The 22,039-nt window shown below is 41.7% G+C and overlaps 1 non-coding gene across 1 annotated transcript; it reads left to right on the forward strand.

Moving 5' to 3' along the window:
- The first annotated feature begins 1,011 nt into the window (after positions 1-1,011).
- LOC116518842 lies at positions 1,012-1,118 on the forward strand. Its single transcript, XR_004256593.1, has one exon. It is a non-coding gene; the product is annotated as a U6 spliceosomal RNA (small nuclear RNA).
- The last annotated feature ends 20,921 nt before the right edge of the window (positions 1,119-22,039 follow it).

A 22,039-nucleotide genomic window follows, 5' to 3' on the forward strand; every position in this document is an offset into this window, starting at 1 on the left:
TGTCAGATAAAGTTCAAGAATCTAGCTATGTAGTAGCGGATTGGTAGCACAACTCTAAGTCTTATACAACAGCAAAGGCATTGATTCTTGCTATGGGCAGTGCAATAATAAAGACAGAATTCGGGAGTAAAGCAGGAAGTACAAACTCGTTCCTCTCACAGATGGTATCGTTAGCAGACAATTTCCTGATAACTCAGCTGATAATCAACAAAGTATTTGAGCATCAATTGAAAAAAAAAGTAAAATTTATACAGCAGAGGTGGGTCCCTACCAGTTCGCACCTATTCGGTAGAACCGGTTCGTCAAATCTACCGAACCGGTTAGAAGAGGTTCCACCAGTGGACCCGGAAAGCAGGCCACACCTACAGAAGAGGTTCCAAATTTTTTTGAAACCCACCACTGGTCCTTGGATAGGATTATTCTACACTATCATGCTCCTATTTATAAAACTCGGTGCCTCTGTGAAAGGTAAGGATGACTACTGCGTTTGTGGTGCAATCAGAACATTGCGTGTGTTGAAGTTGTTTTAACGCAAACCAAAGATGCCTTTTAAAAAACAAGTTTACATCCTATTCTTATGCATGCCAGTGCTGTGTGTGAGGTCATTTAAGGTGGTTCTGACAAGTGTCATCGGCATTTTCATATCCGGTCACATGGGCGGCAAGCCACTCCCATCCGGTCACATGGGTGGCAAGCCACTCCCACAAAGGAGGCCACACCCACAGAGTAGGTTCGAACAATTTTTGAAACCCACCACTGGTATACAGTCCAAAAAAATGAGGCAACAGACACAGGAAAAAAGTTACATTGATTGATTTTGATTGACTGTGTGTTATCAAATCAGGGTTTATTCTTAGCCTAGAGCAGAGGTCCACAATCCCCAGTCTTTGGACTGGCACTGGGCCATGGCATGCCAGAAACTGGGCTGCGCAAACAAGCAAAGCCCGATCTGCAGGCTGCGGGTAGCACATGAAATCATGATTCCTCCTGTTCACAGAAAAAAATGTTTATGTGCTCGCTTCGGCAGCACATGTACTAAAATTGGAACGATACAGAGAAGATTAGCATGGCCCCTACACAAGGATGACACGCAAATTCGTGAAGCGCTCCATATTTTTCCCGAATTTACAACCTAAATGCTGGAGATGTGATTGCGTTGATGCTACATATTACCATATATGGTGAACTTGTAAAAAGGTTAAAGCATTTTGGATAAAAATATGGTGAATTATGCAAAATGTTCTTTAAAAAAGGATAAAGTTTACCCCGCAGTTATTCCTGTTAGGTATAACTACTGATTGTACTGTTTTAGAGACCAACTTGATTTTGCATTTAATAATGGCAGCGAGACTGTTGGTGGCGCAATACTGGAAGAAAAAAGACTTGCCTACTATTCAAGAATGGACATTAAAAGTAACAAACTTAGCAGAGATGGCTAAAATATCAGCATATCTCAAGGATCACTCAAATGAGAAATATAAACTGGAGTGGAGAAGATGGATTGACCATATTCAAAATAAATACGGGACTAAGAAATTCCAGATAGTTTATGACTGAAGAATCAAGGAATGATATAATCTGTTTAGAGTTAGCCTAACAAAAGAGAAGTTAAAGCTCAAATGAAAGATGATACTAACTTTCTTTAAGTTTATTTTAGAACATCTTTGTTAAAGATTTATACCCTGTATTTGTTCTGGGAAGTTGGGGGGGGGGAAGGTTGGAGGGGGGCTCGGGTGGGGAGGGGAGGTTAATATTTGTAAAAGCCTTTTTTTCCCAAAAAAATTCAATTAAAAAAAAAAGTCTCCATGGACTGTTATCTGCAGTTCGGCGGTTCTAATCTCCCCGGCTCAAGGTTGACTCAGCCTTCCATCCTTCCGAGGTGAGTGAAATGAGGACCCAGACTGTGGGGGCGATATGCTGACTCTGTAAACCGCTTAGAGAGGGCTGAAAGCCCTATGAAGCGGTATATAAGTCTAACTGCTATTGCTATTGCTATTTTAAAAACGTAGAATTATGCCTGTGCATGAAAAGATCTAATATACATGCCTTCATTAATTGTTTATAATTGTAGACAAATCAACAGAAAAGATGAGCTGACCAAATATGTTAAAATTATCCTAAAAAAACAAATCAGAGTTCTATGATCCATCTCATCCTGAGCGCACTTTTTTTGAACTATTACCATCTGGCAGACGGTCCAGGAAAATAAAAACGAGGACAAATAGGCTGAAAAACAGGGCAGTAACTATACTGAATTCTACTGAATAGTGTAATACTAATGCAGTATCAGGGTTTTTTATTCAATTGTATAGAATGTGAAGGATGTGTGCGTTTTTTAAAAAATAGTTTTCTTCTGTATGATGTACATTGAAGACGGTATTTAATTTGTACGAGGTGCAATGACAATAAAATAAATTTTAAAAAATCAACAATGTAAAGACCACATCACTCCCTGTCTCCTCCCACTGAACGAAATAAGCTGGATGGTGAGGTTTTCCTCCATCTCTTTATTTTGCTTTTATTAGATGCTTTGTACAAAAAACAAGCTTCCACCATGAATACAGAGAGAGAAAATGAGCATCAATTTAATAAATTGCAGTGGCAGTGGTAAAAATACACTGCCATGGTAACTTTTATTGATTTGCTTTCAGTGGCAAAAGTAGCAAGCATTGTTTTCTAGCCAAAAAAAGAGGTCAGTGTAAAAAGAAATGGGCTGTTCTACTTTATAATCAACAAGCTGCTTCTACATCCCAATCCTTATAAAGCAGTTTGAAGGTGTCCTGTCAATCATCTCCCTTCCTGACACCCTCGGAATGAAGAAAACATGCTCGAAACACAAATGAGCCAAATCCATGCTCTTCTTCCCCCTGACCCACAAAAAGACATCCTTCAGTCAGCGCCCTGTCTGGGGTGCTAGTCCATAAGGAAATCAAATCAAATCAAAATATCTTCATCTTGACTCCAGACAAAAAGGATATGAAAGAATCTGTGGGCATTTGTCTAATGGCGAAAATAAATAAATCTGAGCATTTGTCATGGGAGAAAGTAGACAGAATTCCATGTGGATTTCTTTTGGTATTATAAATTCCACTGCCGACTGTAAGGGGAAATGATATTGCCTTAACACATCTGCGGTGACATCTAAGCAGGAAGAAGCCAGAGTAATTCATTGGAAAGAAAATGTATGTGCAGACTGCAGGAGTTGGAATTCACTGAAAGGACACTTCCATGCCACCACCATTTCCATTCTTTTGGATAACAAGACTCCTCCACATACATCAAAGGTGGGTTCCTACCAGTTCGCAGCTATTCGGTAGAACCGATTCGTCAAATCTACCGAACCGGTTAGAAGAGGTTCCACCAGTGGACCCGGAAAGCAGGCCACACCTACAGAAGAGGCTCCAAAAAATTTTGAAACCCACCACTGGTCCTTGGATGTGATTATTCTACACTATCATGCTCATATTTATAAAACTCAGTGCCTCTGTGAAAGGCAAGGATGACTACTGCGTTTGTGGTGCAATCAGAACATTGCGTGTGTTGAAGTTGTTTTAACGCAAACCAAAGATGCCTTTTAAAAAACAAGTTTACATCATATTCTTATGCATGCCAGTGCTGTGTGTGAGGTCATTTAAGGTGGTTCTGACAAGTGTCGTCGGCATCTTCATATCCGTTCACATGGGTGGCAAGCCACCCCCATCCGGTCACATGGGCGGCAAGCCACTCCCACAAAGGAGGCCACACCCACAGAGTAGGTTCGAACAATTTTTGAAACCCACCACTGACATACATATAGTAAAGGTAAAGTTTCCCCTCGCACATATGTGCTAGTTGACTCTAGGGGGCGGTGCTCATCTCCGTTTCAAAGCCGAAAAGCCAGCACTGTCTGAAGACATCTCCGTGGTCATGTGGACAGCATGACTAAATGCCGAAGGCGCACAGAACGCTGTTACCTTCCCACCAAAGGTAGCTCCTATTTTTCTACTTTCATTTTTACATGCTCTTGAACTGCTAGGTTGGAAGAAGCTGGGACAAGTAAGGGGAACTCACTCTGTTACTTGGCACTAGGGATTCGAACTGCCGAACTGCCGACCTTTCTGATCGACAAGCTCAGTGTCTTAGCCGCTGAGCCACCACGTCCCGTAAACATATAAAGAGAAACAAAATGAAATTAGAACCAAGATACCTAGTGCTTATATCACTCTTGCCCCCTGGGAATGGGAGAGGAATCAAACAAAATAAGTGTCAGTTGAATGTTGGTTTTCTCAATAATGTACTGGCTAGGGAGATGAAGGGGGAAGCAGGAGGACAGGGGGCAAGAGTTCCTTTCAGGAGAGAAATAAAATGCCCACAAACACTACAAATCTGCTACAAATGATATTGTAAAGAACACAGATAACACAGCAGTGGTAGATCTTATCCGGGGTGACAATGAAGATGCTTATAGGGAAGAGGTGAAGGCACTGTGGACTGGTGCAATAATAGTAACCTGGTGTCCTGGTTTGTGGTGTCCTGCTTTGCTTTTGGTCCAGAGCTTGGACTTTTGAGACCTGGTTCTAAATGTTAATAAAACAAAGGAGATCATTGCAGATTTTATAAAGAGCCGGCATAGTCATATTCCAGTCAGTATCAAGGATGCAGCTGTAGAGGTGGTCAATAGTATTAAGTATCTGGAGATACAGAAAACTAACAATCCGAATTGGTCTCTCCACACGTCATCCTAGTGAAGCGTGCAAACCAGCATTTTGCATTTCCTGCATCAGATGAAGAGAGCACATCTTTCTCCTTCTGTCCTGGCCACTTTTTACAGAGGCACAATTGAGAGCGTTTTAACAAACTGCATATCACTTTTTGGTTTGGTAGCAGCAGTGCCTCAGATAGAAAGTCCATACAGAGAGTGGTAAGGACAGCTGAGAAAATTATAGGAAGCTCACTTCCCTTTATTCAGGCCAGTGCTTATAAGCGCTATGTGCTTAGAGCTCAAAGCATTGTTAGAGACCTGTTCTGATCCCCTCCTCTGTCCAGTAACGAAAGCCGAGACAAGCGTAAAATGGAATGTTTTTTAATAACAAGACCAGACTCTCGGTGGCTGAAAGATAAGGACTTTGGCAGCAAGTCCGATAAAGCTTGGCAGCAATGCAAACAAACTCTGGCAGCAATCCAGCCTGCCAAGTTTGTTTCTCTTTAGTCAAACATTGACTTCTGCAAGAAGGGCGTGGCACAAGCAGTCTCTTTTATAGTCTGGGAAAGAAGCTTAATGACCATCAGCTGAGCGTAATTACCTCCTGTAATTACATAGTTGTTCTTGACGCCGAGTAGCCCTTCGACGGCGTACATCCCGGAACAACTCACAGGTGGTTTCTGGATCACTCTCTCTTGTCTCCTCCCCACTGATCCAAGGCTCAGGCGCCACCTGGTGGCCAACCAGCCTCTCTGCGCCCTGCTCGGAGTCAGAACCCTGTCCAGGGTCCTCCACATCCTCCAGGGCCGACTCATAGGGCCCCTCGCTGTCGGAGTCGGGTGGCAGCTCCAACGGCTCCTGCCGGGCCACAACAGAGACCCCACACACCCACTTTACGGTCTGTTTCTGTTTCTCCCCCACCCCCTTTCTGGGCGGAGGTTTAGAAGTAATTCTAGCAGGACTAGCTTTGTTCACAATGCCATCCGTCTGGTAAACTCGCAAGATTCATTTTTCTTGCCATGTACACATCCGAACTAGACTGTTGTTTCTCTGTGTCATATGATACGTGAGGGTATACGCATCATTATTTATTTATTTATTTATTTATTTTGTCGTGTTTATATAGTGTAGGTTGGAGGTGACAACCCTTTGAGAGCGGCATTGCAATGAAATTTCTTTTCAGTGTATGCTGTCATTAGTGTACATTCAAAGCGACAATAAAGTTATTCCAAGTCTAAGTTCTAAAAACTGCTTTTGCAGTATGGACAGCCTCAAGCTGTGCCAGAAATAAATACTGTTGGTGCCAAATTTGGTCACTATTGTGCGACTTAAAAGAACTGGAGCTGTTTTTTGAATTGGTGCAGAGTCTTCAAATGGAAACTGGTTTAATTGGTAGTGTGAAGGGCAGGTTCCTGAAAATTTTAGGAGGAATGTTAAGCTCTTTGTGTTTTCTCAATAATGCATTCATTTCTTCATTAAATTATGCCCCCCAAGAAAGAGAAAGTTGAATGCTTTGTCTTTGAAGCCGTGTCTTCCTATGTACGAAAGCAAAGAAATTGTATTGTAAATAATTGAATATTTCCAGGGGTGGGTTTCAACCGGTTCGCGGCGGTCCCTGCGAACCGGTTGGTCGGCGAACCTGGAAGTAAGTAACTTCCGGGAACGGCGAAGGGCCCGCTCGCCCGCCCGCGGTGCTTACCCGGTTTTGACGAGTTCTGCACTTCCACGCATGCGCAGGACGCATACAGCGCCTGCGCGATCCTCCAGGAGCAGCTGGAGCGTCGCGCAGACGCTAGTACGCATGCGTGCAATGCGCACGTGCACGAGGATGCCACCGGCCCTGTTCCAACCGAACCGGTTGGAATGGGGCAAGAAACCCACCCCTGAATATTTCATACCTTCAGCTCTTATATCTTCATACAGAAATACTTAGAGGCTGAGTTTCTCCTTCTGGAAATTTGCTTTCTCCCCTGAAAACCAAACCACGCATGATTTCATTCACCTTATTATGAATCTGCACATAGGTTAAGAGGAAGGGACTTAGAAATCATGTCACATCTCATGCTTTGCATCAAAAGACCCAGGTTTGATCTTTGGCATCTGCAACAAAATCTTGGGGAGAACTCTTGAATTAACAGCTGCTGGTTGCCAGTTAAGCAGTAGGTCATTGCTTTGACACAGAACTCCTTCTTAAGACTGCAATTTAGAGATGCGTCATATTATTAGAACGGTATGTCACATTCTTCGGATTTCTCTAATCCACTGCCATTTCCACTCCTCATCTGATTATGTTCCAAAAGCTCCCTTAGGAGGACTACAAGAGAACCAAGTACAGAAGGGAAGAAAACAAAACAGAAAACCCCTGGGCTTCATTGTGCATCTCTATATTTAGATCCAAACAAGCGCTTCCACTATTAAAAGACACTCTTCTCAATCGGGGCAAGATTTCATGCAATGTACCATTATATATCCAAGAATATCTAGTTAGATGCTTCTACAAAATGCACTCTGAGTGTGAGGGTAATTTGACTTTTATAGCAATAGCAATAGCAGTTAGACTTATATACCCCTTCATAGGGCTTTCAGCCCTCTCTAAGTGGTTTACAGAGTCAGCATATTGCCCCCAACAACAGTCTGGGTGCTCATTTTACCCACCTTGGAAGGATGGAAGGCTGAGTCAACCTTGAGCCGGTGAGATTAGAACCGCCGGACTGCAGATAACAGTCAGATGAAGTAGCCTGCAGTACTGCACTCTACCCACTGCGCCACCTCGGCTCTACAGTAAGGGGGGGGAAAACTATCATCATCAAAGAACTTTATCCAATTTCAGACATCAGATGTCTTTCCCTCAACGGAAAGTTGGCTGCCAAACCAGAAGTGGTAACTAAATTAAAGATCAAGACGTCCCAATAAATTAAATACCGCATTATAAAAACGAAAAGCCTAGAAATAGTAGATAGTGAACCACTGACATCACTGAGGACAAATAGAATTGAGTTAAAATAACGAACGGACTGGTCTTATTACTTATTATAATTAACTGTGGCTACAGATTCAATTGAGGATGTTAAGATGAAATAAGCATATTCAAGACAGCACTTGTGGCCTTCCACAATTATGGCTCCAAAGCTAATGCTTTATGAAAACATTCATAAAAAACGGTCTTTCAGTTCAACCCAGCTCATAATCCTTGGTGAGCTGTAGACTGATATATAATGTTTGCATTTAAATAGTTCTGCTATCCATTTACAACTTTTGTTGCTGATGAAAGTCGTTTCCAACTTGAAATGTTTTCTGGTGGAATTGCAGTTAGCAAGGGGATCAAATCAGGCTCAAGGCTTATATATCTATATACAATCTTTTGTGTTACATTTCTATATCTTTTGTGTTACATTTTTGCTGAAAAATAAATGGAAGCAGACTAGTATAGATCTATTTCAAGCTATTTAGCTCTCATCAGCTAGCCATACCCTTGCTGGGATTCGAACTTGGACTGTTTTTACATATTAGCCAATTGTATTAACCTCTAAGCCACAAGCTTTCCTCCCTTATCAGCTGAGCCAGGGGAATGATTAAGTGTTTTTTTTTTCCTTTTGTCAAAGCACCTGATGTGCCCAAATATGGGAGGGAGCATACTGCTTCCCTTTCTGAAATAGGTCTATACTAGTCTTCCTTCATTTATTTATCAGCAAAAATGTAACACAAAATGGTTTATTGGTAAGCAACTGCCTGGAAGGCTCCAGGAGTGGAGCTGAAAGGTGAAAGCAGTATGCTCCCTCCCTCCCAAATTTGGACACAGCAGGTGCTTTGACAAAAGAAATATATATATGAGAGCCGAGGTGGCGCAGTGGTTAAATGCAGCACTGCAGGCTACTTCAGCTGACTGCAGTTCTGCAGTTCGGCTGTTCAAATCTCACCGGCTCAGGGTTGACTCAGCCTTCCATCCTTCCGAGGTGGGTAAAATGAGGACCCGGATTGTTGTTGGGGGCGATATGCTGACTCTGTAAACCGATTAGAGAGGTCTGAAAGCCCTATGAAGCGGTATATAAGTCTAACTGCTATTGCTACACACACACACACACACACACACACACACACACACACACAGAGAGACATATATGGTCTTGTTGTATTTGGGTCTTTTTCCGTGTAAGATTGAAATTGTCTTGGCAACGTTTCAGCGAGGTCTCATTCGCCATTTTCAGGCTGGGTTTTGGGCTTAGTGTGATCGGAGCTGCCGTCTTTCTATAATCTGTGTGTGTGTGTGTGTGTGTAGTTCTGGCTTTGTTTCAGTAAGTGAAATGATTGGCTGTGTGGTTGTATCATGATTGGTAGATTGGTGCTGATTGGTGCTGGCTGTGGGTCCGTTGTTGTTTTGTGTTGTAACAGCCTGGATGGTGGGTGAGGCTCATTTGTTGACTAGGAATGGTTTCCAGATGTCTGGTAGGCGGGAGGTATCGTCACGTTTATTTATGTTGTGCGGGTGTTTCTGTATTTCAATAGCTTCCATAATTATTCTCTTGTTGAAGTGTTCAGTTTTGGAGATACCTCCAGGCCTAGTCAACAAATGAGCCCCACCCACCACCCAGGCCGTTACAACACAAAACAAGAATGGACACACAGCCAGCACCAATCAGCACCAATCTACCAATCATGATACAACCACACAGCCAATCAATCCACTTACTGAAACAACATGTGTGTGTGTGTGTCTGTGTGTGTCTGTGTGTGTGTGTTGAAATCACAGATATAACCTGTGGTAACTTGTGTGCGAATTTGTGGAGATGTCATGAGATATGAACTTGTTTGGGATAGTTTGAAATTCGTGGGAAATTTTCCAGGAATGCCAAATATCACCACTATTGGAAGAGGAGTGTAAAGAATAGGATTTAAGAATCTATCTCTTTTTTTCCACAGCACTATGGCAAGAATATAGTGAACCAACCATGAACTAACAACTAGGGGAAGGGAAGACATTCAATGACATTTGCTGCTCTACAGCGTACAACACAGAACAACACAGAAAAGAGAAAGTGTTTGCTAACTTCAGAACTATAATCCATGTGGAACTGCTAAAGTCTGTCCAATTACTGAAATAGCATAAAAATATTACGACGGCAAATCAGGCAGTTGCGATATAACACCTTCTTGAAAATCTGCTCCAGAGGTTAGATTTAGTTCGAATCATTCTCCCAAAATCCAATAAACATAAACCGAAATAATTCAACAAGTAAAATTTCAAAATCAGAAATTATGTCTGTGTTTGTAAAGACAACAAGGAATGTTGGACTTTTTTTCGAGAAAAAAAGAAGGATTTAAAATTAGGGGACATAATAAAGGCTACATCCCTGTGGGCGCCTCTAATAATTAAAGGTTAAGGTACTGAGCTCTCCAAAAGTATAAAATAGCTAAGTTAAAGCAGTGCCTGGCTAATGAATTCCAAATGTCACTTGAAACTACCTGCTCAAACTGGTCCTCAAAACCAACACCTGGTGTATAAACTCATTTGCACCAAAAAGATTAAGCAACGGTGTGACAACAATATCAGCACACACACACACACAAACACACACACCAAAAAAACCAACTTTCTTTGGTTGAAAGGTAGACAAAGGCAGAATGCAGTCAGTTCTACCTAAACCTGCCAGAAATTCTCTCAACGAAAGAGCGGACAGATGACTAAGGTACAGGAGATAAGCATGAGATCAAATTATAGCCAGGGATCTGTAGCCTGAAGAAGAACGGATTGAAAAGCTATAAGTAGTTCTGGTTTTACTTCTGAAGATGAAATGGAAAGGACAAGTACCAATTCTACATTTCACAAAGTTGGATACACTGAGATCAAGAGTGTTCTTTCCTTTTTGTTATACTGGATACTGCCGTATCTGTACAGCCTCTTTCATATTTATGTAAGGAAGAGAGAAATCTTCGACCGGGGAAAATAAAATTTAATGAAATTCATTTCCTTCTCTCTCTCTCTCTCTCTCTCTCTCTCTCTCTCTCTCTCTCTCTCTCTCTCTCTCTCTCTCTCCCTCCCTCCCTCTCCCTCTCCCTCTCCCTCTCCCTCTCCCTCTCCCTCTCTCTCTCTCTCTCTCTCTCTTTCCCTCTCTCCCTCAGTTGTCCATCAATCCAAAGTATTTTATATATGACTGGATTGAAGCTGTGCCATTCTCAAAAAAACTTCAGGGATTGTTGAGCTCTGAGGCTCTTGAGGGCAGGAAACTCTATTTTTGCTATCATTTCCAGCAATAACAGAATATAAATTGCAATTTAGGGAATGGAAAGAAAGATGAAATGCCTGGTGTGTAGAACACAACAGCAAGATTAACTAGCTAAGAAATATGCTTTGTTCCGGTATTTCTTTGTAAAGACCCGAATATCTAATTATATTTATCCTGAAAGATGTGGAATAAAATATTCCCGCAAAGTACAAGGGTGCAACGTTTGAGGCAAAATACTGGCTGTAATGCTAAAAAAGCTCAGCATTTTATATTGGGATGGAAATATATATCTGCAAAATAAATAACCTGCACTAATCCAGAGGGGGAAAAAAAAACCCAAACAGCATTTTTTCAGATTAGATGTGTTGGAAGAAATGTCCTTCTGGGTTCGGCTCCAAGTGGGGAAAAAGACACTGGAGACATAGAGGCTGCTTGGAAAGATGGTTTTAATGGTGGACAGGGCCACATGGCTTGAGTCCTGAACAGAAAAGGTGATCACATGGTTCAATGTTGGTGGGGAAGAAGAGAAGGAAGGACTGAGATGCTGAGTCCCTGGTTTTATGCCCGCTCTGGCCTTTGATCTTGAGCTTGTCTTCTGATTGGTTGTCAGACTCCCATGGGCCCATGCAGGGGCAACTCTCTAGGCTGCGTTTTGAATCCAGGTTGGGTTGAGTTCTCAGATGCCATGTGGCAAGTTGGGTAAAAGGGCCAATATTATCATGCCTTAATCCCATCACTCTGGAGCTGAAGGGGGAGAAGTCTTTATTATGTAGGTAGACTAGCTCAGGCTTTAATGGCTCCTTGACAAAGGGGGATGGGCAGGAAGCTGCAGGCAGCTATTCTGCCTTTTAAAACATGTTTCTTTCTTTTCACATCCAGAGAAATATTCTGCCTTTTTCAATATTTCCTAGGATATTTCATTTTTCTGGGAGAGGGCTGGGTGATAACTTCCTACAGACATTTTATAGCAATAGCAATAGCAATAGCAGTTAGACTTATATACCGCTTCATAGGGCTTTCAGCCCTCTCTAAGCGGTTTATAGAGTCAGCATATTGGCCCCAACAATCCGGGTCCTCATTTTACCCACCTCGGAAGGATGGAAGGCCGAGTCAACCTTGAGCCGGTGAGATTTGAACCGCCGGACTGCAGAACTGCAGTCAGCTGAAGTAGCCTGCGGTGCTGCATTTAACCACTGCGCCACCTCAGCTCTAAATTTTAAATTTATATGCTTGCTATCTCATTATCAAGCGACTCTGAGTAGTTTATTTTCACTACATCCCACCAACATTACTGCCATGGTCCACAACTCCCAATAGATGGGAATTGGTGTCCCATCTACTGAGAAGCATTGCCTTAGTTAGAACGTCAAGGAGAGATTCTGCACTAATATTTGGAGTGGGTTTGTCAAATTGTCCATGTTGGAATCCTGACTCTCCGCCATCACGGAGATTAATAAAGTGATTATGAATCAACACGACAATCCAGAATTCTTCACACATTGTCCCCAAACCCCAGGCATAACATGTTCCTTTGTATTTTGCAAAACTACACCCCAAATTACACAACAAAGAGCCAAGGTGGCGCAGTGGTTAGAGTGCAGTACTGCAGGCCACTTCAGCTGACTGTGATCTGCAGTTCAGCGGTTCAAATCTCACCGGCTCAAAGGTCGACTCAGCCTTCCATCCTTCCGAGGTGGGTGAAATGAGGACCCAGACTGTGGGGGCAAGTTGCTGACTCAATTTGCTAAAAAATCTGTAAACCGCTTAGAGAGGGCTGAAAGCCCTATGAAGCGGTATATAAGTCTAATAAATAAATAAATAAACAAAGTACAGAACTTCAGGAACCATTGTAAATTACAATAATTTCTGCTCGGTTGTAAGCCCACTTTGAATGTGAGTTATATACTGATTTTGAACTGGTCACTGTGTCCATCACTTGATACAAAAATTTTGTAATGTTGGTGAACCAAGTCACCTTCATCTTATATGTACTGTCTCTATTTTTTTTCAAGCTGCACCCCATGATGAAGCACAACATAGAAGTGTGCCATTTCATAAGGCCTGGGATAAATAATTTCTTTATCAGAAGAACTGCTTAAGGAATTATAGCAATAGCAATAGCAGTTAGACTTATATACCGCTTCATAGGGCTTTCAGCCCTCTCTAAGCGGTTTACAGAGTCAGCATATTGCCCCCAACAACAATCTGGGTCCTCATTTTACCCACCTCGGAAGGATGGAAGGCTGAGTCAACCCTGAGCCGGTGAGATTTGAACAGCCGAACTGCAGAACTAGCAGTCAGCTGAAGTAGCCTGCAGTGCTGCACTCTAACCACTGCGCCACCTCAACCAGATTGATTATATACTGAGGTTTGAAGAAGATTCCTTAATAAAAATTATAGTGTTTTGCTCAGGCCTTGTATTATTCATCATTTTTCAACTGATTTATCACTCACAGCTTTTTAGCAAAACTAATACTCACACTTAATATTAAAGTAGCACAGGTATTAATGTTTCTCCTTTTATGGAAGCTATTTGTATTATCTGTTTCGTTCCCATGTCTCTTTTTTAAAAATGTTAAATAAAAACTTTTAATCGTTTAATTCTTTGATGTTATATTTTGCCAAAATATAAGTTATTTCTGTGAGTGTGATATGAGTTATTTCAACTTCCTTCCTTCCTTCCTTCCTTCCTTCCTTCCTTCCTTCCTTCCTTCCTTCCTTCCTTCCTTCCTTCCTGCAATAAGCACATAATCTTTTTTCTTTTTTAAAAAAATATCTTATTTTGTCAAATGCTTTGAAGACATATAAACAAAGTAAGAAAGAACTTGAAAAAAGAATAATATAATACAAATAAACCAGGGATTTAAAAATGTCATGAAGGTCATAGTTATATCCTCCACGACAAGAGTATATCGTACCATTGCTTAACCCCCTCATATATTTTTCATGAGAGACTACATTTCTTATTATGTGGCTTGAGTAAAAATAAGAAGCCTTTGTCAAAATGGTATGGAAGTGTTCTCCAACTAAAATTAGCAGGCAAAATATTGTATCAAGCTGTGAATTTAATTGAAATCCAGACAGTAAAACACAAAAGTAACAGATGAGCTACAATCTATGGAAATGTATAATTTGCTTGAGATAAATGTCTGTATTTCTTTAGAAGAAAGAAATGATTCAATTCATTTTTAATCTTTTTTTTACTGAAAATTATGTTCTGAACTAAGATTAGTCATGGGAATTCCGTGTGTTTAGCAGCCCAGGGAAGGGACAAAAACAGAGAATTTCTAAACTGTAATATTTTCCCCAGATTGTTTACAATATCCAGAAAAACAAAAATAAAATTGAAAGTAATAATTTGTGTTTGTGTGTGTCTTCAAGTCAGATATGTCTATTGGTGTCAACCTTGTGAAATAATCCAGACAAGAAGCACACCCAGAAGTAAAGTTCTAACTTTATTGTAATGTTACATTAACAAAATCTTGCAGGTCTGAATATATGTATTGCATGCCACCCAGGGGTGGGTTTCAACCGGTTCGCGGCGGTCCCCGCGAACCGGTTGGTCGGCGAACCCGGAAGTAAGTAACTTCCGGGAACGGTGAAGGGCCCACTCGCCCGCCCGCGCTCCTTACCCAGTTTTGACGAGTTCTGCGCTTCCACAGGACGCATACAGCGCCTGCGCGATCCTCCAGGAGCAGCTGGAGCATCGCACAGACGCTAGTACGCATGCGTGCACTGCGCGCGTGCACGAGGACGCCGCCGGCCCCGTTCCAACTGAACCGGTTGGAACGGGGCGAGAAACCCACCCCTGATGCCACCTCACCTTTACAGTCCAAGAACCTAGGGACAGTCCCTTCTGAGATGTTTGCCACGCGCCATTTTTCTGCAAACTCAGTTGCTATTTATCTGACTGTTGTCTATTCTGCAGCTCTTCCTCTTATCACCCAAGGTTATTCTCATATGCCATTAAAACTAGGAACTACTTGGAAAAGTCCCCGCAGTTTTGTTGGCAAGATTTTCAGAAGTGGTTTTTGTCTTCTTCCTGGGGTTGAAAGAGAAGGACTGTTACAAAGCCCAGATTTGCCTTGAAGCCCCCCAAAGTTGCCTCTGACTGTGAGATGGCTGGCATGTAAGGAAGAAAGAAAGGAAGGAAGAAGGGAGGGAGGGAGGGAAGGTCGGAAGGAAGGAAAGAAGGAAGATTAAATTGTGAGGGTTCCAAGGAACACCCCCAATGAAAGAAGGCTCCAAGACTAGAAGTTCCTCGAAGTTCCATTTTATTAGGGATGTCATAATGGCACATCTTGGAAAAAACCCGAATCTGAAAGCTTCCTGGTTTTCCCCACCCAAAAGAAAGAGCAATAGCAATAGCAATAGCAGTTAGACTTATATACCGCTTCATAGGGCTTTCAGCCCTCTCTAAGCGTTTTACAGAGTCAGCATATTGCCCCCACAGTCTGGGTCCTCATTTTACCCATCTCGGAAGGACGGAAGGCTGAGTCATCCCTGAGCTGGTGAGATTTGAACAGCCGAACTGCAGATAACAGTCAGCTGAAGTGGCCTGTAGTGCTGCACTCTACCCACTGCGCCATGTTTTTCATCTTCATGGAACTGGCGTGGGCGTGGGCGTGGCCTGTGCACCTGGCCAACGGGCTACCAATTTAATACCCCTGTATGCCTAGGTGTATGCTAAAAAAGGTTAAACAGCAGACTTTGGACAGCATGGAATGACAGAAAAGCAATTCCTTATGAAATAATCACATGCCATACATAAAGCCAGGATTAAAACTTTAAAAAATGATTGTCCAATAGTTATCAGCGAAGCATGGAGAGCCTATTTAAACAGAAACGTTTCAATGCTTTCCTGAACGTCAGGAATGAAACAGATTTTAGCTAATAAATAATGAAAATCGAAATAGCGAGAGCAAATACAATTGGCTTCAAAGGCCAACTGGAATAAGGAGGGAGAGGCCTTTTAAAAGCCGAAAAGGAAACAAGCAGATTTATCTGGAAAGAGATGAGAGGTTTTTTGGTGCTGCGGCCAAGAAACCTTGTTCAGGATAGATCAATTGCTCTCTTGTAGCTCATGTCGGAGGTGAAATGATTCTTTATGAGCATCAACAAAAATACTCATTCGTGCCCTTGGCGAGAATATCCAAATGCTTTCACAGATTTACCTCCACCTTTATTGAAAGTGGTTATAGAAAAGAGTCTCCTTTTAGTTCTACAGAACTAAAAGAAAGAGAAGGATCAGATTTCTATAAAATATGGAACAGAATTGATAAGTGGCTAGAAAACAGAAGCTAAAACAGAAAATAGAGAATGTAAATATAGCGGTGGTATAAATAATTAATATTATTATAAGTGTTAGTACTACTGTTATTATATTATTGGACAAGATAGAATCAATAGGAAGGGAGAATGCAGAATGGAGAACTATAAAGGCTAAACACGAAAGCCGATGCAGAAGGCTATATAATTTCTTTATATTGTTATGTATGTTTTGTTTTTCGTTTTTTCTTGATGCGTTTTTCTTTCTGTTTTTAATGATTAAAATAAACAATTTAATAAAATATTTAATAAAAAAAGGAAAAAAAGAGAAAAGAATCCCCTTGTTTGCTGTTTTTCTTAAGTTGTCATGTTTGGTGTGTTTAACATGAAGAACTCAGAACAAGACAACAGGTTTAAATAGGAAAAGAGGGAGAAAGTAGGAAAGGAAGAGGAAGAGTGGAGGAGTGGTAAGGGAAGAAGAAAGAGGTAAGGAGAGGTGGGTGGAAGGGAGAGAAAAAGAAGGAGAGGAGGGAGGAAGAGAGAGAAAGAGAAGGAGAGAGGGTAGGAAGGAGAAGAGAGAGGGTAGGAGTAGGGGAGAGGTAAGGGAAGGAAGAAGGGGAAGGAGAGGAGGAAGGAAGGAAGGAGAGAAGGAAGGGAGGGAGAAAAGAAAAGAAAGAGAAAATAAGGTGGTGTTACAACAGGCGCTAGGGATGGTAAACAAAGCAATCCAAACTATACCTTATAACCTTTTAAATGGAATAACAATAGTATAAGAATGGCAAAGAAAAAGAATAACTATGTGAATGCATACCTATAATTGTATGTAAGATAATAAATTACAGTAAGAATATAAAGCACAATATAGGTGAACAATATTTGGTTATAAATAGCTAAGTATAAATAAATATAGAATTGTACATAAAAATGGACAACGAATAACGAGATTACGAACGCAAGATAGAAATGTATAGGAGGGAAAACACTAACTGCAAAGAAACCGATACGAAACTGCTGTATGATATACGATGGAACTTCTTGTTCCTATGTTGTCTTAAGTCATGTGTCTGTTTCTGTTGATGTGTTTATGTGTTTAAAATAAAAATGTATATATATAACAAAGGAAAACAGGGTCCATAAGAAAATAGTCATTTGACTTAATGTTCCGTTTTAGTTTTAGTTGTAGTTTTGTTTAGTTTTTTTCAAAATCCCTGCCTTGGAACAAAAATGAGTATTGGCCTTCTCCATTATAGGAATCCTGTCCTGGCCTGTCTCTAAATAATGTTCTGCCATTCACTTTTCAAAATACACCGAGATTCACAAAGTAGGTCAAGGGAACCACGCTTAATTTTTCACTTCAACATTATGTATGTCTGGAACATTGATTACAATTCTGTCCTGGACTTAGATTTCTTTTATCTGACCATTGCCATGGTAGCAGTTCTTCATTTGTGGCAGATCATATAAATGGCCAGGTATAATTGTAAGGCTATCACCAGAGGTGGGTTCCTACCAGTTCGCACCTATTCGGTAGAACCGGTTCATCAAATCTACCGAACCAGTTAGAAGAGGTTCCACCAGTGGACCTGGAAAGCAGGCCACACCTACAGAAGAGGTTCCAAAAGTTTTTTGAAACCCACCACTTGTCCTTGGATATGATTATTCTACACTATCATGCTCATATTTATAAAACTCAGTGCCTCTGTGAAAGGTAAGGATGGCCACTGCGTTTGTGGTGCAATCAGAACATTGCGTGTGTTGAAGTTGTTTTAACGCAAACCAAAGATGCCTTTTAAAAAACAAGTTTACATCCTATTCTTATGCACGCCAGTGCTGTGCGAGAGGTAATTTAAGGTGGTTCTGACAAGTGTCATCGGCATCTTCATATCCGGTCACATGGGCGGCAAGCCACTCCCATCCGGTCACATGGGTGGCAAGCCACTCCCACAAAGGAGGCCACACCCACAGAGTTGGTTCGAACAATTTTTGAAACCCACCACTGGCTATCACCATGTCACTTTCTGTAAGGTACATATACACCACGTGCCCTGCCTGCTTATAATTCCATTTAATAATATATTTTAAACTGATCACCATGAAATTTTTGAGGAAGGGGAGGAGGAGGAGGAGGAATTGGTTTTGTCCATAGAAGGCCTAAATGTTAAAGTACCCTGCACTGATGGAGGGAGAGCTCTTTTGCAGGGTGAATTAGGCCGTTCCCAGAAGAAGAAAAAACATGAAGCTTTCAGTATCTTAGCTCCCTCTACTGAAGACAAGAAATGTGCAGATTTTTCCATTTCAGAAAAGAAACAGCCTTTAAGTAAAAGAGCAAAGGAGTGAGTAGAGGTTGGAGATTGCAGTGGAAAGACGAAAGGTGAAATCTGCACTGGAGAAGATCAGCTGAAGATTGGAGAAGGCCACAATAGGAAAAAAGAGGAAAGCAGACAGGGTTGAGGCATCAATAATACAATTATCGTAGATTCAGTCTTTCCAACCTAATTCAACCCAACTAATGTTCAGTAACAACCCTTATTATGACCCTTAGGCCATAATACAACAAGAGGGTCCGATAGCGCAATGTGACAAAAGGATCCAATTCAGAAATGGGATTCATGTACCTAGGGGTGGGTTGCTAATCCCGTTCCAACCGGTTCGGTTGGAACGGGGCCGGCGGCGTCCTCGTGCACGCGCGCAGTTCATGCATGCGTCTTAGCGCCTGTGCGATGCTCCAGCTGCTCAAGGAGACTCGCGCAGGTGCTGTATGTGCCATGCGCCTGCGTGGAAGCGCAGAAGCCTTCAAAGACCGGTAAGGAACGCGGGCAGGCGGGTGGGCCCTTCGCCGTTCCCGGAAGTTACTTACTTCCGGGTTCGCCGACCAACTGGTTCACGGGGACTGCCGCGAACCGGTTGAAACCTACCCCTGCATGTACCCCTTAAAAGTCTTTATATCGAACGCATCTCTGTAAGAGTTACGTGGGTAGATGTTGCTGATTGTTCCCCTCTAAGCCTCGTGATCCAGAGTGGAGCACATGGAACCTGTTTCAAGCAAACACGCAGCTGTGCAAAAAGGAGAAAGCAAAGCAAAAAATATAACATATTGTTTGCTTGTATAGAAGTTTTATGGCCACTACAGCTACAGTAAAGGGTTTCAAAGTTGTTTCTGTATGCTTTTTGTTGTTGTTAGAAAAAGTGATCCGAAGAGTGGAAATCACTCCTGAACAATAACTAACGAAACAGCTACTTCAACAGAAAGATTTATTTCAGGATATACATAAGGTGTAGAAGGCAAAGCTTAGGAGCCACCTAGTCAAATTCTATCATGCCCAAGAGTCAGAGAACAATAGAGCTGGACAGACATATCTCATAGATAAAAAGTATGCATGGTGAGGTATAAAATCCTTGGGTAAAGATCCCCTAATGGTTCACCTACAGTATCCCAAAATATGAGAGTGACACAAACAAGCAGAGTCATGCTGGCTTGGATGTTGTGCATGGATATACCATTTATCTGTTAAGCCATAAAGGAGCAGAGTATTCTGCTGTGGAGGACCTAGTGGTGGTAGGAGCACTCAAGGCTTTGATTCCAACAGATCCCAGGAACAACATCAAAGTTCCCTGTCCAGAAGAATGCAATGTTAGCAAAACCTAAGATACTGTGCAAACTCCCAGGCCTCTGATGGAAAGAAAGGTTCAAAAGGTAATTTGACAATGACAAAGAGAGAGAGACATAGACACAGAGAGAGACAGATACAGACAGACAGACACACACACACACACACAGAGAGAGAGAGAGAGAGAGACAAGGAGAGACAGAGACAGAGAGACAGACAGAGACAGAGAAAGACACACACAGAGAAAGACACACACACAGAGAGAGACAGAGACAGAGACACAGAGAGAAAGAGACACACACAGAGAAAGAGAGAGAGAGACAGAGACAGAAAGAGACACACACAGAGAAAGAGAGAGAGAGATGAAGACTGAGACAGAAAGAAAGAGACAGAGAAAGAGAGAAAAAGAAACAGACAGAGAAAGAAGCAGAGAGAGACAGAGAGACAGAGAAAGACACACACACAGATAGAGAGAGAGACGAAGACTAAGACAGAGAGAAAGAGACATAGAGAGAGAAAGAGATAGAGACACAGAGAGAGAGAGAGACAGAGAGAGAGACAGAGAGAAAGAGAGAGAAACAGAGACAGAAAGAGAAAGAAACACACACAGAGAAAGAGAGAGAGAGAGATGAAGACTGAGACAGAGAGAAAGAGACAGAGAAAGAGAGAAAAAGAGACACAGACAAAGAAGCAGAGAGAGACACAGAGACAGAGAAAGACAGACAGACAGACAGAGAGAGAGAGAGAGAGAGAGAGAGAGAGAGAGAAAGAGACACACAGAGAGAAAGAGAGAGAGAGAGACGAAGACTGAGACCGAGAGAGACATAGAGAGAGAGAGAGAGATAATGATATGTTAAATATTAAGAAAATAGAAAAAAATATAAATAGAAAGCTTTAATAAAAACTACAACAAAAACAAAACAAGATAAGAAGTCTTGGGCTGATCCGCATTTATTTATTCACAATTTTTATAACCTATCAAACTTCATAGACTCCCTAGGAAGCAACCAATACAAAAACAATCGTTAATTATCTACCAAAAATATTCCATTCAAAAGCACAATAGAACAGTGGCTGCTTATATAGGTGGAGACAAGAACTTCGAAAGTACAAGGCCACAACTGAGGACGGCTCCTTGGTCTACGTCCTCCTCATTTCACACACATTGGGCCTTTCAAGTAGGCCTTCCAATGAGGTTCCTAGCTGATGGATGGAGCCATAGACTTTTATTACATTTAGCCATAATGGCTAAATGTGTTTCCTGGCACTCTCGAAGCATCGATATTGTAGCGTTTGCGAAGGAAAGAATAACATTCACTTCTGGGAAAGTGTAGAATCTTTGGGGATTGTCTTTTTATTATTAAAGTACTGTTTGCATTTTCTCTGAAACTCTTTGAAACCATCTCAGTGTTTACCCTAAAGACATGCAAGAATGAAGTCAGAATTCTGCGGAATCTGCTTCTCCGACATTTTCATTATCCCCTCAGCAAACACCTATATTTATTTTGTAATTTGGTAGCCGTTCTTCAGGCATTTTGGGATCCAAAGCATGCCTCATCTCGTGCTTATATTCATGCCTTGGATTTGATGACCCTTGAAGAGGGTTTGCTTCCAGAAGGTTTAGAGGAGAAGGCAAGATTTTCATTATCTCTATCTAGCAGAGCAGAACAAGTGCAGGGAAAGGATATATAGTGTTGAGTCCAGAAACTTTTTCCACAGCACATCTGGACTCCGACATTCAACCAAATCTCTTCCTGGCAGATTATAAGCAGACTGACTGTTGAACAACGTCAAATGCCTGATCCGAACCTTTAATAAACTTTCCAAAGCAAACTTGTATGGCCATCAATCTGAATCAGGATACATAACTGTTCTGGCCCCCCTCTTCGCTCGTTCACAAATGACAGTCAGACAGAACTTCAAAGGAAATATCTTTATCAGTCCTGGCTCAAGCTGGCTGCGAGCCCAAAAATAAACGTAGATAAAGTCTCTGGCAAAAAGTTACACAGCAAAAGCAGAAACAAAAAGCCCTTACAGCAAACCAGGTTTACAGAAAGCAAATCACTTATCCAAGTGCCCCTTTGAATCAGGTTTACAGAAAGCAAATCACTTATCCAAGTGCCTCTCATGAACAACGAACCACGACCGATGAACGACGAACCACGAACGTTGACTTCTGCAACTAAGGCGTGGCACCATCCATCTTTTATCTGCAGAAGACGACACTAACGAGCAACAGCTGCTCATCATTCCTGCATCCC

Source organism: Thamnophis elegans, chromosome 15 (assembly GCF_009769535.1).
Source record: "Thamnophis elegans isolate rThaEle1 chromosome 15, rThaEle1.pri, whole genome shotgun sequence".
Lineage (NCBI taxonomy): Eukaryota > Metazoa > Chordata > Lepidosauria > Squamata > Colubridae > Thamnophis > Thamnophis elegans.